Raw genomic sequence first — 6,000 nt, 5'->3', positions numbered from 1 at the left:
GGTGGACTGAGAAATGGGGGAGGGAAAAGAAGTGGGCATAGGCTTTACCCCACAGGGTACAGCAGCTTGGATAGGTCTCCAGTAATCCATTTATGTCAGACTAAATGTGTATGAGGGGAGGCAAGTTGTTAAAAGGGCACAGAGGTGGGACTCACCAAGATTACTTGCATCAAAAGGCTGAATTTGCAGGGCCTGTGTTACAACATATAGATCAACTCTTTTGGGCTTGTGTAAGTATTCCTGATGGAATCTGAGGAGCAAGAGAAGTGGGAGCTGCTGCTGCTGTAGGGGCTGCCCCTCGGGAGCTGCTGCCTCCTCCCTGCCCGGCATGGGACGGCTCCCTGAGCCCCCACCGTGTGCCTTGTTCTTCACATCACAGGCTAATGCAGAATTATAGTTCGTTTGTCTGGGCCAATTAAGTCAGATAAATAAAATGGCCTTTTCTTTTTTCCCCTCTGTCAGATTAATCTCTTAGCCATGGTGTTAGAATTATGACTTCTTTTATTCATCTTTTAAAAACTCATTTTCTGTGCCTGTGTGCTGAGACCCCGGTTCAAAATAACAGCAGTGTAACAAAACAAGCCAAGCTGTTCCTGCATGAGAGAAGCCAGGGGAGTTACTAGAAACGTGGTGAGAACTGGTAGGATCTGGCTGCCTTTGTGCCGTGAAAGGCATTCTTAATTTCTTTTAAAACTGGAAGTTAGCCAAGTCCCTAACTTTTGAGCATGCTGCAATTTATTGTATGGCTGGAAGAGGAATTTTTGCATGCTTACAGCCCTTTGCTGCCCCTGGGGCTCCCCAGGAAGGCAGGCAGGTGTGCCCGCAGAGCTGCCCGGGGCTGCCCCAGGGACCTGAGGGCGGCAACATTCTCCATGCCCCGGGTGTCACCCGTGGTTAGGATGTCACCTGGGTTAGGATGTTGTTGCTGGCGCTGTCCTGTCCCTCGGCTTTCTCTGTTAAACTTGTCTTCAACAGCAACAAAAACAAGTTCTTCAAGCCAAGCCTTGCTCCTTTCCTCTTCACCTCTTCTCTACCCTGCCTGGATATTTCAGGATACAAAAATATAAACGTATGTCTGAGGCTTATTAGGTGTGCACACCTTTCAAAACTGGCCGTTATTTTAAACATTTGACACTGAGTTTTGGCTGTGGAGGTGTTCTACTGAATGCAGGCTCTGTTCCATCACAGCTGAACAAAGCCAAGCCAGACTCAAGACTGATCTTGTTGTCCTTCTGTGATGCGCGTACACTTGTAAAACTGATTAATTAGTTGCAGTACAGAGGCTTTGTTCAGTGAAAATCTATTCTGAAAATCAGTTATCGCAGTGAGTGTCTTTGATTATGGTGGCATGAATAAGTGCTTTGGAAAAAAAATAAAGGAATATTAAATAAGAAGCTCATACACGAGAATCTGTCTCTTGAAAACCTCTAAAATTCTTCACTTATTATCAGGTATTGCAAAGTTGGAGATCAAAGTAACCAACATTTAAAAAATTATAATATCTTTTCATAAAGCTGTAAGTTAATCAGAGCCTTCATTTTCTCAATAATTTAAACTACCATTAGTTGCCTGTCATCATAGGCTGATATTAATGACTGTTAGATATTGCTCTCAGTCTGGTACCTTGCATGTACAAGGTTTCATCCTGACACCACGTTTTATCTTTCATGTAACTGCTGCTATTAGAGCTATCACTGAGCTTGGCTGCCTTCAAAGCCTAACTTGAGCCACAGACTTCATTCCCCTGATTTCCACCAGGATTTAGTCTGATAGGGAGAGCGTGGTCATATCAGAAATTCAATTTAATGAGAACAATGTTTTGAAAGCAGTGCTGATTGAAAAGGAGAAGACATTTTTATTCCCTTGTCAGGCTTGTGCTCGTGTTCTTCCCAGCCGAGGTGCAATGTCCCTTTCCAGCACAAGTCAGCACATGGTGTGAAACTTCCAGTACCAAAAGAAACAGGGGTAGAAATTTCCAGAAGAACCTAACACAGAAATCCCAAGCAAGCCTCCACTTTTGTCCCCCCATGTTATAGTTTAATAGCTCAAGACTTTAAGATGTGATTTTGATAGGATTTGATTAAGAACTCGCTTTAACGTTTTGATGGGATGTTTAGGAAAACAGTGTCTTCATGTTGCTCTCCATAATTTTGATTTGTACCTACTGGAAAATAAACTTCTCAGTGATTTTTTTTTTTTTTTTTTTTAAGTCTGCTTCACCAATACCATTAACATTCTGTGAATTAAATAGTTGTAGATTTATCTCTTGATCCCTTATTAAATTAGTGCTTAGTCAAATATTCAAATATAGCTTTCATAATCTTTCCTCAAACATTTGTCCCTCCAGAACCACAGTCCCTTTGATGCTTTTCTTTGAGCTCCATGCGAATGTCTTTGTTTTGGATTATTTTTCCCCAGAGGTAATAGTTTTCATATTTTTCAAGCCAAAAAATCGTGTTACTGTCTGTCCTGGAACTGTACATTTTTCTCATCGATGACTGGAATGTTTCCAGGTCGAGGACATTTTGTAACTCTAATTATGTATTTAATTTCTCATATAGGTCGGGTCTTAAGACACATGTGTTGGCAAATACACGCACTGAGTATTTCTTCCTGATTTGGGTTGGTGTTTACTTTAAATGTTAATTGTTTACAGCCCTTTTGGTTCTCCACTTCCAATTTAGCAGAAAAATTGCAGAGGCTGATCTACCTTGAGGGCTGCTAAGGGCTTTGCAGGCCCTCCGTTATCTCCCTCAGCAGGGGATCTGGGATTATCCCAGCTCCTCAGCACCCTGCCTTTCCTGCAGCCAGATGTTTGAAACCTCCCTCTTCCCGTCTTTGAACTCGATGCCATCAGGGACTGTGTCCAACCAGGTCCAGGTGGCCTCACCGAATGCCTCTGGGCATCGGGCAAGTCCAAAAAGACTGGAAACTACAAACAGATGAAAAAGTAGAGGTAAACAAATGCATGTCTTAATGTGTGTTGACTTGTTAATTTGTACGCTAAAGATAAAAACCCAGCTCTCACTAATTGGACATCATGCATGCATGTACATGAAATAGTCTGGAGATGGAGAGCACTGCTGCTCTGGCCCAGGCAAAGCAAGAGATGGGCAGAGGCATTGCCAGCGCGGTGGGGTCAGCTCGGGCAGGTGAAACTCAGCAGGATGGGAGGGAAAGCTGCAGGGAAGGAAAGCAAATCACTATTAAGCTTCCCCTCTTCCATAAAGAAGAAAGATCTTGCCCTACTGTCATGAACCTGTGTCTACTTTTGAAAAACTTCGACTGAATATCACTTAGCCATTGATTATACAGGAACAAAGTTTACAATACCAAAACTAAATAGCCATTTCTTTCTGTTACAAATTCTGTTAGTATGGACGGTCCTTCACAAAAACAGCTCTCTGGAGAAGGGATTCCCAATGTGCTGCAAGAGCTTTTTGAAGACAGCAGCTAACGTGGGTGTTGTGGCAACCTGAGTGCCTCCTGGGTTAGGGAACACATCCTGGGAGCGTCAGCGATGAGCTGGACTCGTGCGGTCTGTGTCTCTCTGCATCCTGAGCTCAAAAATCTCCTTTCAGAAAGCTGTTCTTCACTTTGAATATTTTTACCCCCCATACCTCTGCCACCTGGAGATCAACCGCATTGTGAACTTTTGTATACTTCACCTGTACTTTGCTTCTAACTTCCTCTTGCAATCCCCTAGTTAATTTTCAGTAGAGATTTTGGCTGCCGTGGCCCAAGTTTGTTTTATACATCCTCCACTCCCTGTATCTCCCAGAACTGACCATGTAATGAACACTGAAGGCTGGTGAGGTGCTCAGTGAATTGTGTTTGCACACATGAAATGATTCTTCAAAGATACTGTACTACCACAGCACCTGTTTATTAGATATATTAACATATACTCAATGATCATGTGGGACCATTTTTCCACTGAGTAGGTATCTTCTTGCCAAAGAATTAAAGATGTGGTAGATGCATCGAACTCTCCCTTTGTGAAAAAACACTTATAAAAGACTACTGATCATGAAAAGAACTGAGATTCCATTTGGTACTTGGCAGAAGTCTGTAATGTAAGCTTCCACGGCACTGTCACAGGCTCTGTTAAGGATATGAGAAAAGATAACCAGTGACAGACACAGCTGAGCTGGCAGGAGCCTGCGTGCTAGTGATGCAGAATCCATACTCAAAGTGATATTCTGGCACCTTATCTCAAAAGCACCCTTAAAGATGGGCATTTTTCTGTTTGGAAGTAGTCTCGAAACACACAATAGAAGAATATTTTGATACCAAATAGTGTAACTGAGAGCACTCAGTACTATTTTAATTAGAAGAATCAGAAAATATATGCTTTGAGGAGTGTTCTGGGTTTTGGATTTCTTTTTAAAGAAAAAAACATGTGAGTTGACAGGGAAAAAGCAGAAAATAGTTTTCACTTAAATACAGTAGTAGACTAAAGCTTATTGCGGAAAAATAATCAGTGACTGAGGTCAAGTTGGACGGGGCTCTGAGCCATCTGATCTAGCTGAAGATGTCCCTGCTCATTGCAGGGGAATTGGACTAGACGAGCTTTGAAGGTCCCTTCCAACCCAAACTATTCTATGACGCAGAAGAATTTTGAGGGGGGAAAAATGCCAAGCAAGGTCCACAAAATGATGAAGTAGCAATGAAACAAGGAGAATCTAAAGACAGCTGATGAGAAACGCAGTACAGTTTGAGATATAGCTTGCTGAACTGTCTTGTAAATTAAACCAAAAAGTGCAAACATATAGTGAAAAAGTTGAGCATAGTTCACTTTCAGGAGCTGTAATATATCTGAGTCTTACCTACACCAACTAAGATTGTTTGAATGTACTCTCATTTATAGTCAAACATCTGCTTATCCTAGCATTATGAATCGTAATAATCCAACAAGTTTTTTAAAAGTTACGAAAGTCATCCATGTAATGCAATTAAAAATATCTATTGGTACTTAGATTTTTATCATTACTTTTCTCATCTTCTCTGCAACTCCCTCCTATGCAATGGTAATTAAATTGTTGGTGAGTTTGTTTACTTGGGGTTTGTGTTTGTTTGTTTGGTTTTTTAATGAACTGTTAAACTGCCAAAATCATATTATAATAAATTTCATTTAAAGTGGTATTTTTACAATGTTTCCCAAAAATCCTTCATAAACTCTTTCATCAGCTTTCAAACAAGATACTGTCATGAAGTTTCCGTGAGTTATACCGATCCTCCTCTTCAGGCTGCTGGTACATTCTTCCTTGGTTAGATGGCTCTCCTACCTCTGCTGGCTCCTGTTTGACAAACAGTGCACAAGGATGTGAGCATAAAATACTGATCTCTCTACAGTGACTGGTTTAAAAAAAAAAAAAAGGCTTTTAAATTACTGCTGGCTAGCTTGTAATAGTACAGAGTGAGGAAGGGATGTGGCCAGCTTAGCATCAAAATAAGAACCTTCAAAATATGCAAAGTGATTTTTTTTCCAGTTTTCTTCCCTCAGTACAGTATTCTCCATATCCCAGTGGATTGCTGAAAATTTAAGAAAGAATAGCTTAGAAAAAGTCAAGTCATACCTATACAGGAGAGCAGCTTCTTTCCATTATGAATATACTGGTATATCATGCAATTGAAATTGATTTAACAAGCACAAATTCAGTATGAAATGGAAAAACTGCCTTTCAGGCAAATAATTCTAGAGTAGGAGAGCGAAAGATCAGCAGACACTCTACTACAGCAGGATTCTTGTGCCAGCCTTTCCCAGCCTATGCCTGTTTGCTTTTACTGGGGTGTGAATTTTAGGTGTGGAAAATGGGAAGCGGAGCTTCCAAAAGACTCCAGTGTTGTGCAGAATCATTTGAGAGTTCAGTAACCTCCTGCTCCAACTGGTGCAGTGTGCACTAGACATCCCTTCCCCCAGCATCAGAAGAGCCTAAATAAGCAGTAGTAGAATTGTTTACAGAAATGACAAGATCTTATGCTCTTAGAGAATTCCTG

Source organism: Caloenas nicobarica, chromosome 4, assembly GCF_036013445.1.
Source record: "Caloenas nicobarica isolate bCalNic1 chromosome 4, bCalNic1.hap1, whole genome shotgun sequence".
NCBI classification, from domain to species: domain Eukaryota; kingdom Metazoa; phylum Chordata; class Aves; order Columbiformes; family Columbidae; genus Caloenas; species Caloenas nicobarica.
The sequence above is the reverse complement of the archived record's forward strand: the minus strand, read 5'-3'. Positions refer to the sequence as shown.